Source organism: Rhinopithecus roxellana, chromosome 1, assembly GCF_007565055.1.
Source record: "Rhinopithecus roxellana isolate Shanxi Qingling chromosome 1, ASM756505v1, whole genome shotgun sequence".
NCBI classification, from domain to species: domain Eukaryota; kingdom Metazoa; phylum Chordata; class Mammalia; order Primates; family Cercopithecidae; genus Rhinopithecus; species Rhinopithecus roxellana.
This window is the reverse complement of record NC_044549.1, coordinates 29720077-29733063: the sequence shown is the minus strand read 5'-3', so window position 1 is coordinate 29733063 and position 12987 is coordinate 29720077. Positions and strand designations below refer to the sequence as shown.

Genomic DNA, 12987 nt, shown 5'->3' with positions numbered 1-12987 from the left:
TGATAAGCTGTGTCAACAAGCAGGATCCTCATTATAAATTGTGCTTCTGAATACAACCCATCCCCATCTTAATCCTTCTGAATAGATGAATGAGTAATCTGTTTCTAACTACTTTCAGCCTCATTCCACATTACCTGCTGTTTTCTATACCGAGTGACAAGTGCCACCTGCTGGCCAAGTGATGAAGCTTTTATTTCCATTGTTTCACTGGATTGCTCAGTTGTTATTGGCATATTAGCTGGATAATTGTTATTTTTCAGTAAACTTAGGCAATAATTTTAAAACCATAATGTTATAAAATAAATTTATCTGTATTTCAGGACCTCCCTGTTCTCAAATTTACCTCTTTCTCAGTTTTAACTTACAATTTCTCTTCTACCTTCTATTGTATGACAAGGATGATTGTGTCATTATCATGCACACAGAATCTAGTTTTAGTTATACTTTATTCAGAGTTTTATGGTACCATCTAAAATCCACTTAATACCCTTAATCATTAAAAGACAGATCATACTTTTATCCCTGAATTAAGCTCCCCTGTATTTACCCCTTTGTACCTAAGTAATGTTAATGAGTAGCGTATTTCCATAATCAATATATTTGTGCAATGTGTGATGAATTGCTTATGTGTCCCCTAGGTCTTTCTGAATTAATCTTTTCTATTTACTATACCTTTCTTGGCATACAGTGCAGGCTGTGTATAATCTGACACTAGTTGCCTTTCTATTAATATAATAGCATTCGTTTCTTCCACTCTGTATGGTGCTTCTACTGAGCTTCTCCATGTTCCTTACGAGTATTCACTTCCATGCTGCTCTGCAGGCCTTTGTTTTTGTATTCTTGTCTGGAGCAGCCTCTGGTCTTTCTCCAGTCCTTCAAGATCCAAAACTATTGCCAATCCCTGTATGAAGTCTTCTTTCATTTACCTACTTGGAAAAGTATCCCCTTCCTTCCAGTTCCCTTTGTCCCATGTGGTCTTTCTTAGAGCGTGTTTTACTTTCTACCTGGTATTATAGTCACTTTTTGTCTAATGTTATAGTTACTTATGTATCTGATCTGTCTCCCGTATCAGACTATATGCTTTTTGAACTAAAGGACTATTTTTGTTCATCTTTGTATTTCCAATGGTACCTAGGCCTGCAGCTTTCATATAATAAGTATTTAGCAAACAATGAAGGATGGAAAGAATAATTTGATTTATGCAGAATTCCTAAAAGATGAATATTTTATATTTGATTGGATTGGTTGACTCCACATAGGTTAGACTTACCACCTTCTGCATATATTACTGAAGACCAAAATGTTCTTATACCTGGTCACAATAAACTGTCGTATTTGGATTGGAATACAGAGACTGCATTTGGATTTCATTTGTCATGTTCATAGTCATCCCATCAAATATATGGCCTTTATAAGACTTCATGCCTGGTGAGAAGGAACTCCAACAATAGAATTCTGTTCTTTTTCAGTGCTCATGTGGACACACATACACACAGAAGTGAAATAGTGTAATCTGGCAATTCCCACATTGGTTGTTTTAGCCGTAAATGCAGAGCAAAGTAGTCTTGCCGAACTTTTAGCTGTGTTTTTCAAATTGAATGGCATATCTGAGTACAGCTTTGTGATGAAGAATGTGAATGCATTTTTCCATGTAGAACTTAATCTTTTTAATGTGTCATTATTGTGTAGGCTGCTGAGGTTTCAAATCTGTATAACTATAGTGACAGATGCCATAGAAAATATATTTATTCTTCAAGAGTGCTTTTTAGTCTCCTTATATAAACTGTCATCATCCAAAATTTGTGACACCTAAAGGCCCTTGTCTAACAAGAGGCTATTCTAGTTATTTTAGATGAAATATTTTACTTTATTACTCTTACTACAAATATCTCATTTTTCTATGGTGATGAATTGCTTTTCGAAGAGGGATAATGCATAATATATTCACACTTGTGCGTCCTATGCCCTGTGTTCATGGCATACCAAATGAGACGTTAAACAAATTGCTTGTGATTAACTAGTGTGCAAGTCCCTTGAAGGCAGATATCATGTGTTGCTTTCTTCTGTGTACCTCCTACCACACACCTGGTGCAATGTTGGGCACAGTAGGTGTCTAACAAGAGTTCAACTCTTTAACTTGCACTGCTTCTCCAAATTATGTTCTTACTCGTCCTTTCTTGAGAAGCTGACGTCATACTTCCTGATGGAACAGCATTCGTGGTTTACTGAACAGACTCAGACAGCACTAATGATTAAAGAGCATCAGAACAGCCTGGCGTTGTGGCACAGTGTGGTGCAGGGAACTCAGGACATTCTCAGCTCCTGGCTTCATAAGCAACTTTATTTTACCATGGGGTTGACACTGAGGAATGCCATCCATTGTGTCTATTCCTGGGTTTCACAGAAGTGACCAAATGCCGTTGTCAAAGGCCAAGAGGAGTTTGAGTCCAGAGGGAACACATTTTTCCTCCCAGGAGGACAGTAATAGCTTTGGCAGTTGCAGGCAGTCTTGGCACATTACATCCCTCCCTTTGCATGCTGGTCAGTCATTCCTGTTCACATCTCACAGCAGAGATGGAGAGAGGAGTAGAGGTTCAGATGTGTTGCCTGAAATGATTTTCACTGCAGGGAATACTAATTTGGGTTTTAATGCGAATACACCTATTTGATCTCTACCCTACAAAAACTCCTTAAGCATCTGAACTCTGTGTACAACCAGTCTCCAGTTAGTGTGCATGTTAATCAGGGACTATCAGAGGCTGCCTGGTGTCCAGGGTACACCTCAGGGCCTGTTTCCTGACTCTGCTCAGAGTAAGATATAAGTCTTCAGCTTCCTTCCACAGCAGGCTGCTCACTGCTCCCCTCTCAAGGAAGTCTGTGCCTCCGCGCCTGTACGCTCTGGGCACCAGCCCACCTGAGTCTGCCTCTCTGAGCTTGAATCCTGTTTTTCAATTTGCTTGACCCAATTTCCTTCTTACTTAGGACCTAACTTTACATTTTGAATTCAGTTTGGGGAACTGTGTTTCATGACTGTTGTTGATTTTGAACTTAAACCTTGTATCTTGTACTCCTGATTCAACTTCATTCATCCTTGTCCCCTGACCATATATGTGATCTGAATCTGCTCCCTTCCTCCATCTCAATTCCTGGAGGTCAGAGTAAAATTCATACTTAATCTTAATTGGGGTCTATTTTTCCCCTTGGACTTTACCAACATGTGATTTAACCTCTCCACTCCTTCCGTTAGTCTTCCCGCTCCAAGTCTAGAGTTCTAACCAGGGTGTAAGGTCTCCTGACACATCAGGGATTTGCATCGAGTCCTAAAGAACTAACTGACATTTGTCCATGAACTTTGCTTCACAAGGGTCTAGAATAACTTTTCCTCTACTTGGCGGAACCCCAAAAACGGCTTGTAGGCACAAGCCAAGACCACTAGGAATAATTTCTGGCATTTGAAAATAAAACGAAGTATTACTTATAGTGCTTCTGAACAGCAGCAGATCTAGTTTGATTTTGTTTTGTTTTGTTTGAGTCTGAGGTTCCTACAATTTTTGGGGTCCCTTTTAAAACAGAAAATGCCAAATTATAAACAAGAAGTTAGGACAGTGCCATGGAAGAGGCTTGTGTAAGGGAGGGATGTTGCTGCTTAAGCTATATATACTTCATGGTTCACCCACTGTTTGTTTTTGCATGTATTATACCATGTGGTCACTGCAGGGTTTTTTTGTAATAAAGGAGAATTACATATTTTTCATATTTCCAATTCCCTTCTCTCCAATCTCTTCCCCAAGATTTCCATAATTATGTATACTTTTGGTGAATTCTAAAACTAATTCCTGTAACTGTATGTATTACATGGATGAAAAAACCTAACGAGAAGGATGAATGGAGGGATAAAATGATAATAACACTTAGAATGTGCCTCTATGAGCAGTGCTGTAAATGCACTGACATTTAATCCTTAGTACAATACTATGATTGTTACGATTCCTATTTTGTGGATGAGGAAACTGAGTCACAGAGAAATAATCTGCCAAAGATGGCGTTAGGAAACTGCAGAACCATGATTTCAGCCAACGCAGACTGGCTCCAGACCCCTCATTCTATTACTAAACTATATTGCCCCTCTGGCCAATGTGACATAAACAATGTAGGAATACAGGGTAGATCTGAAATGTAGGATGGATTCTTAGTTCAAAGCTGTTGGAACGACTCTGCTTTTCTATTTTCAGTTTGGCTCAGTAGCTCTTCTGTGTAAGAGAAGTTGAGAAATTAATGGCTAATAGTAATCATAATTTCTTTTTCTCAGTAGCTCTGTCTATGGTGGGCAGGTTTGGAAGGCAAGGTGACTTTGGGAAGCTTTACAGAAGGAGGAATGCTTAGGAGCTCTTTGAAGAAGGAGATGCAAGCAGCAGGATGTGGTGGACAGCATTGGCCTGGCGTTAGGATCCCTGCCTTCAGGACCCAGCCCTGTTCATAAGCTGAGTGACCTCAGGCCTGCCTGGTGTCTGTAGTCCTTGATCTGAGTACCTGCAGCCTGGTGAAAAGAAGCAGATGAAGACTATATCTATAGGTCATTTCTAGAGAAGCTTCTCTGAACGTTTAGGGCACAGGAAACCACGAGGAGGAGGCACAGCATTCTCTCCTGAGCGTGGAATTCGTGTGTTGCTTCACTGCAACTGGCCGTTCATTTGCTATTGGTGATCATTCCTCTCTTCCTCTGGGAGGGCAATAGGGAGAGGACACAGTCAAGTACTTCCTGTTTTAACAAATAAAAAAGGTGGGGGTGGGGAATTAAGCTAGATATTTGCAAAGACCCATTCAAATTTTAGAACCCGTGAATATTAGTTGCCAATCTTCTATCACAAGCGGCTACGTTTCAAATATCTGTATTTACTGATACCATTTTGAATATAAACATGGTATTTCTGGAGCAGAGGAAAGTGTTATATATAATACAAGGAATCATGCTGATTACCCTTTGTTCCGGTTTTTACCCCGGAGCAGTGGATCGGGTGAGAGTCAGATCAGATGATATCTTACAATTTGTACTGTAGGCAAAGAATCCCAAGAAAATGTATCTGGACATTTCTATAGGAGAGCGGCAACCACACTCTCCACACTCTTTTGCTCTTTAGGAAGGGCCCTGAGTTGTAACTCCTACCCTTTGGAATGTAAACAGATCTCTGGGAGTAGGGGAAGATGAGACTAGTTTCTCCAGCTTTACAATTCTGGTCTTGTCTCTGTGGTCCCAGGTTTTATTCCTGCCTTAAAATATAAACACATATTTCCAGGGAGGTAAATGTCTCTGGAGGCAAATCTCTTCACATGCCCTCTCCACTAATAATCAGTTGCAGATTAAATTCTAAGATTTGTTCTTTTAGTCCAAGTCCCAAGTGAAGTAAATTTAATCAGAAAATCCTAACTGTACAGAAACATAAAAGTATTTTCTCTATAGTCCCACGAAGAATTGATAGAAAATGAGAAAGGGGCATTCTTTACTTTTCAGGGCTGTGAGTCTGTCTGTCTGAAAACGTCACAATTTTATAGAGATATTCACTCCTGAGATCTACACCAGACGGACTAAACAAGAATCTCTGGGTCTGGTGCTTTGGAAGCTGCATTTCTGCTGCTTCCCAGATGATTCTGTGCACCACCAATATTCACTTCTTTATTCGTGGTTTAAGGATTCTTCAGTTTTTCTACTTCCAGAGACAGTTCATCTTATGCAGTTCTCACTGATTCAGTCTGCGATTTGCGGGACTTTCTAAACTCATAAAGAAATGTAATAGTCTTGCTGGGAGAAGTTATAAGTGTCATTTAAAAATGAATACTGATATTCTCAAGCTTTCTAGGGTAATGATTCTTCTTTGAAATCTGAAAAGATGATGATAATGATAAAAAAAGATGCTATCATTGGTAAACAGCTACTCATTAAGTAACTCAGATTTTGAAGTAGGTTAACTATGTTATTCAGTCTATTTTACAAAAATGCAATCAAAGATGTAAGAATGTATTCCTCAAAAAAAGTACACGTGATTTTTTTTTTTTTTTTTTTTTTTGAGACGGAGTCTTGCTCTGCCACCCAGGCTGGAGTGCAGTGGCCGGATCTCAGCTCACTGCAAGCTCCGCCTCCCGGGTTTATGCCATTCTCCTGCCTCAGCCTCCCGAGTAGCTGGGACTACAGGCGCCCGCCTCGTCGCCCGGCTAGTTTTTTGTATTTTTAAGTAGAGACAGGGTTTCACCGTATTAGCAAGGATGGTCTCTATCTCCTGACCTCGTGATCCGCCCATCTCGGCCTCCCAAAGTGCTGGGATTACAGGCTTGAGCCACCGCGCCCGGCCCACACGTGATTTTAAAAAAAAAAAAAAAAAAAAAAAAAAAAAAAAATATATATATATATATATATATATATATATATATATATATATATATATTTATTTATTTATTTATTTTCATTTCACCTTTAATGATTATCCAAGACCCCAGTATAACAATTAACCCAGCAGATTTTGTTCACATGAATGGCCAGAGTACAACCCTTTAAATCTTTGAATTGAGAAAAAGGCTTCAGATTTTTAAGTTTTGAGAGTATTTTTCCTGCTTGATCTAGTCTACCATTGAAGCTTTCGAGTGTACTTTGTATTTCATCCAGTGATTTCTTCAGTTCCGCATTTGCCTCGTGCTCTGGTAAACTCTGTAACTGGTTGGTAAATACCTCAAGCATATCCAGAATTGCTACTGACATTTCCCTACTTTCTTTTTCAGAAGTCTCTTGACTCCCCCTAATCTTGGTTAAAATCAGTTTCCACAATTCTCTATATGGCATTTCTTGAATTTCTTTTGGATGGGGATCTGTTGCTGGAGAATTACTGGGTTCCTTTGGAGGCGTCCCACTTCCTTGCTTTTTCATGTTTTCTGTGTCCTTCTGTTGAAATCTGCGCATCCTGTGTAAATTGCTTCTTCCAAGTTTGTGAACTCACTTTGTTGGGGAGGACTTCTTCCCTTTACCGGCGCGCGGGAGCTACAAGCCATCCCCGCCTATCCGACTTCTCTGCAAAGGCTGCCTGGGTGCCTCTGCTCCGCTCCTCGAGCTCCCCATGGCTTCTTGACTGAATCCCGCGTTCTCTCAGCTGATCTGCTGCAAGTGTGAAAACCTGCCGGCTCCTTGGGTTCCCTTCGGAGGAGAGGCGCATGGCGGATGCATCTAGCCGGCCATCTTGAGCCTGTGGTCCTAGGCGGGAACGGGTCCCAAGTGCCAAAAATATTTTTAAAACTATAGGCCAACCCCAAAACTGATGCTGAAAATCTTTGTCTGTTGTTTGAAATGTATCTATTAGTGGAAATCTGTATCTCTAATTAGAACCAGAAGGAAAACTTTTAGGGGAACTATTTACATTTTTCATTTAGGTCAACTTCATTTAGTACACTTAACATGTGCAAATTTAGTGCACTAATTATATGTAAATCACTCTTTCCACAGAGGATGCTTCAATAGATAAACCAAAAATCCTTTTTGTCTTAATGCTTTAGAAAACTTTCTCCTGATTTTGTGTTTTACTATTTTGCTTTGACTTTTTCACTTCAATTCCATTGGATTATTAAATTAAGTGTGCAAGTATTTCCTTTGTATCTATTATGATCTAAGCATTGTGCTAAGTCCATTGGGCCTTATAACAGAAAGGCCATTGCCAACCTCTGCAAGGTAAGTTTCAGAGGGAAAGCCAGGTGGGATGCGGGGAAATGGTGAATGGAAAGTAAAGAAGTAGAAGCCGTGGGTAATAAGCTGTGTTAGGAAGTTTTGTACTAAAGGAGCAAAGAAACATGGGGTTACAGCTAGAGCATTAGGTAGGGTTGAGGTAAATTCGTGATTAGGAGAGATTAGACAATGTTTCTGGACTAAGAGGAAAAAGCCAGTAAAATTGAAGAAGTATAGCACACAGGTGTGATGGGACCTTTTTCTTTTTTCTTTCTTTTCTTTTCTCTCTCTCTCTTTTTTTTTTTTTTTTTTTTTTTTGTTGAGGTGGAGTTTTGCTCTGTCACCCAGGCTGGAGTGCGGTGGTGCAATTTCAACTCACTGCAACCTCCGCCTCCTGGGGTTCAAGCGATTCTCCTGTCTAAGCTTCCCCAGTAGCTGGGATTACAGGCACCCGCCACCATGCCTGGCTAATTTTTGTGTTTTTTTAGTAGAGATAGGGTTTCACCATGTTGATCAGGCTGGTCTCGAACTCCTGACCTCAAGTGATCTGCCCGCCTTGGCCTCCCAAAGTGCTCGGATTACAGGCATGAGCCACCTCACCCAGCCCGGGACCTTTTTCTTGTAAAGAGTCCAGTAAGGACAGGAAGGAAGGATTACTAGGACCGAAGTGCAGGGTTTAAGTTAGGGCAGGAGGAGGGACATTTTTTCCTCTGAGATTGTGGAAAAGAAGTTAAGGGTGTTCACATACACCTAAAACTTTTATGAAAGAGGTAGGCTTTATGTGGAGGGTACAGGAAAGATTTGGAACAATCTTTGTGGAGATGGATACAGAAGCTAGTTAGGGACAAGTGAAAAGATTGTCCGGAAGAGTATGAGAACTATGCATATTTCTTGTAGTGTGGATTCAATGGTTATATATAGTTTAAGCATCACTGATCTGAAAATTTGAAATTCAAAATAATCCAAAATTTAAAATTTTTTGAGTGCGATACAACACTACAAGAGGAAAATTCATCTGGTTTATGTGACAGGTTGCAGTCAAAACAGTCAAAACGTTGTTTCATGCACAAAAGTATCTAAAATATTGTATAAAATTACCTTAAGACTGTGTATAAGGTGTATATGAAACATAAGTGATTTTCATGTTCAGACTTGGGTTCCCAAGATAACTAATTATATATATGCAAATATTCCAAAATTCAAAAAGTCCCAAATCTGATTCCCAGACAGACTGTCCTGGGAATCACTTCTGTTTCCAGGCATTTTGGATAAGAGATACTCAACTTGCACAAATTTTAGCAGCCTGGAATTTCTGCAAAGATGGAAAATGATGTCGTTGATCCAAGACTGAGAATTATGAGGATGGCATGGCAGAGCATAGCTGATGTGATAGACTCTTTTTCTCAGACAGAATTGGGAATGGAAGGGAAGTCAAGAGGGTTATAATAAATTCAGAGAAAGAACTGTGGGAAAAGAAGTTTCTATGCGTATGAGGAACATTGATAATAATCCTGAAAGAATTAGAAGAACTATAAATTATAAAGAAGAGAAAAACATTTCAGAGGTGGATAACTTTTAAGAGATGAAAAGACAATGTAAGTTGCTCAAGGTGACTGAACTTGAGCTGCCCCTGGAGTTACAAAGTGAAAGTAGCATGTGATAGAATTAAAGAAGATGAACAGAACTCAAATGGATGGGAGGAATATATCCAACATTCTTAAGGATATGGTGCACTTTACTAAATATATAGTTAAAACATAACCCATTCATTGACTATGGTAAAACCTTCTAGGTATAGATCTAAGGTAGAAAAGGTGTTCAGTGCAGCTGTCTTTGAATTCTTCCTCTGTCTCCTGCTGTGTTCTTCCAATTATGAGTGAATTTTTGCCTTCACCCTGTTACTGGAGGTCATTACTGTGTCTGTTCTTGCTTATGTATTAACATAAAATGTTTTATTTGGGGCTGGGTGTGGTGGCTCACGCCTGTAACCCTAGCACTTTGGGAGGCAAAGGAGGGCAGATCACTTGAGGTCAGGAGTTCGAAACCAACCTGGCCAACATGGTGAAACCCCATCTCTACTAAAAATACCAACAAATTAGCTGGGAGTGGTGGCGGGTGCCTGTAATCCCAGCTACTCGGGAGGCTGAGGCAGGAGAATTGCTTGAACCCAGGAGGCAGAGGTTGCAGTGAGCCGAGATCGCGCCACTGCACTCCAGCCTGGGTGATAGAGTGAGACTCCGTCTTAAAAAACAAACTATTAATGTCTTTCTACTCAAAATGTAGTTGAGACATCTTTGCTGTGTTTTTCTATAATATCTCAAGTTCTTTTATAGAAGCAACTCTGATATTAAAATGAAAGAGTATAATTTATAGAACTTATGAAATGGAACTTATAAAATTTTTATTTACTCAAAATTCTGTTTAGTGATGTGATTAATAGTTCAGGTCAAAATCCATTACAATAAAACTAGCACAAAATAATTATCTTCAAGCTAGCACCTAAAATATTACAAACCCAGATAATTTAAGAGAATTGTACATTGTGGAATCCATTTTGCTGTATCAGGAACAAAACTCATCCCAGAGTGATGCAAACACTGGAAGAGAGTATACACTGGAATTTAATATAAAGCATCCAAATACTGTGATAAGCTCCAACAAGTAGTGGAGAAGTAACCACCTTTTGAATGTAGAGTGGACTTGTGGCACTGTTTTGGCTATGAAAGACATGAGCAGTAGGCTCTAGAAGCATCTGTTTATCCTGCCAATCATCAGCATTTTGTTGAGAACCTATAATACTCAAAATCTTGTACAAGGTACTACAGATAAAAACAAATAATTGGGAGTTTATAATTTATTGAAAGAGACCCACATGTCAACATGTAACTATTAGATATTGTGATACATACAATGATAAAGGTAGGTAAAGTATTACAGGGGACTTTTGGTATAAATATGGCTATATAGACTTAGCATTTCCCCATTCTTTTTCTGAAAGTCTTGTAAGAGCAACACAGAAAATGGAAGACAAAAATGCAAACTGAAATTTTAGTCAAACTAGGAAACTGTCCTAGTCTCTTTTGTGATACTATAACAAAACACCAAAGATTGGGTAATTTATAAAGAAAAGAAATTTATTTCTCACAGTTCTGGAGGCTGGGAAGTTCAATATCAAGGTACCAGCATCTTGTCAGGGCCTTCTTGCTGTGTATTCCCATGGCAGAAAGCAAGAGAGTGAAAGAGGGCGAGAGAGAGAGAGAGATTGAACTTGCAGTCTCAAATCCTGTAGTAATTGGCATTAATCTGTTCATGAGAATGGAATCCTCATAACCTAAACACCTCCCTTTAGGCCCAACCTCCCAACACGGTTGCATTGCAGATTAACTTTCCAGTACATGCTTTTGGGGGGACACATTCAAGCCATAGCATAGATGTATATCAGCATATTTCTCAGAGCTGCTCAAAGCAATCGAGATAATGCAGGAGCTCCACAGGAAGAACGGAAGAGAAATCGAAGGAGGAGTCCAGCGATAGCATATCAAAAGAATCAATACAAATACACTTATTGAAGAAGGATACATCTAGAGATGGAAAAGCTATAGCCATTATCTGCAATAGCCAGCAGGCAACAGAAACCCTACTGGACCAACCGTGATTCAGAGAAGTAGAAAATGTGAAATGCACATGAAAGGACTCAAATAAGGCACAATTTGCAGAAGCGGTATTTTTTGTAGAGATCAGAGGAAAAGAAGCTAGGCTTGTGAAAAACACCTTGCCTAGAAATTTACCCTCCACTTACCCTTTCTATAGAAAGCTCTGGGAAAGAGCTGGTCCTGGAAAATCCAACTTTTAGAATGACATGTTTTAAAAAAGCAACTAGTATAGCATCTAAACAGATACATAAAAAAAAAAAAAAAAAGATTCCAGTAAAATATCAATAAGAAACCATATAATTATATAACAAATAAAATACTGCAAGAAAAATGTTAAAGAATTCTAGCAAAATATAAATACAAAAAAGGAGCAACTATAGCCATTCCTGATAAAATTTTCAGAAAAGCAGGAATAGAAGAAAACTCTCTCAGTTGATAACGGACATTTACAAAACACTTGCAGCTAAAATCTTGCTTATTAGTGAAAGAATCAATGTTCTCCCACTAAGGTCAGGAATGAGGCAAGGGAGTTTCACTCTCACCCTCCAGTTCCACATTGTACAGGAGGTTCTAGATGGTGTGAAAAGAGAGAAAAAGAAAGAAAAGGCACTCAGATTGCAGAAGAAGAGGTAAAAGTTTTTTTTCTTTCAAAATCTGATAGTTTGTGTAGAAAACAGATAATATTTATAGAAAATTACTGAAATGAGCTTTAACAAGGTTGCAGGATACAAAATCAATATATAAAAATTAACTTTCTATATATTAGCAGCAAACAATTGGAAATTGAAATTGAAAAATACCATTTCCAATAGCATTAAAATATATTAACTACTTGGAGATAAATTTGGGAAAAGACATGTAAGACCTGTACAGTGAAAGCTATAGAACACTGCTGAAAACATTAAATAAAACACATAAATGGAGAGAGATTCTATGTCATGAGTTTGAAGAGTCAACATTGCTAAGATATCTATTCTCCCCAGTTAGCATCAATTAAAATTCAAGCAAGCATTTTGATAGAAATTAAAAACTCATTCTAAAATTTATATGGCGTGCAAATAATTTAGAATAACCTTAAAAAAGAACAAAGTTGGAGGAATCATACTACCTAATTTTAATACTCGTAATAAAACTGTAGTTAAGTCAGTGTGGTATTGGTGTAAAAAGAGACAAATATAGCAATGAAATGGAAGAGAGAGTTTAGAAATAGACCCACAAGTATATGGCCAGCTGATTTTCAACTAAGGGACCAAGACGTTTTAAAGAGAGAATAAGAATCTTTTCAACAAATGGAACCAAAACATTTGGATAGTCATATATCCCCCCAAATAATAAACATTTATTCTTACCTCCTGTCGTATACAACATTATTTTGAAATGGATCATGGAGCTAAATGTAAAAGATAAACTTCTAGAAGAAAATATAGGAAGAAATTTTAGTGACCTGGTATTTGGCATATATTTCTAAAATGTGACACAAAATGCATGAACTATAAAAAGAATTTTTTTTAATTGTACCTCATCAAAATTAATGACTTTTGCTCTTCAGAAGACATTGTTGAGAAATTGAAGTCAAGCTACAGACTGGGAGAAAATATTTGCAAAACAATACCTGACAATGGGCTTGTATCTAGA

General features: G+C 38.4%; 1 protein-coding gene and 1 pseudogene across 2 annotated transcripts in view; both read left to right on the top strand.

Moving 5' to 3' along the window:
• MORC1 (MORC family CW-type zinc finger 1) overlaps window positions 1-12987 on the top strand; it is a 188230-nt gene that overhangs the window by 108615 nt on the left and 66628 nt on the right. The window lies entirely within an intron of this gene.
• On the top strand, window positions 4558-4757 carry LOC115892307 (annotated as a pseudogene).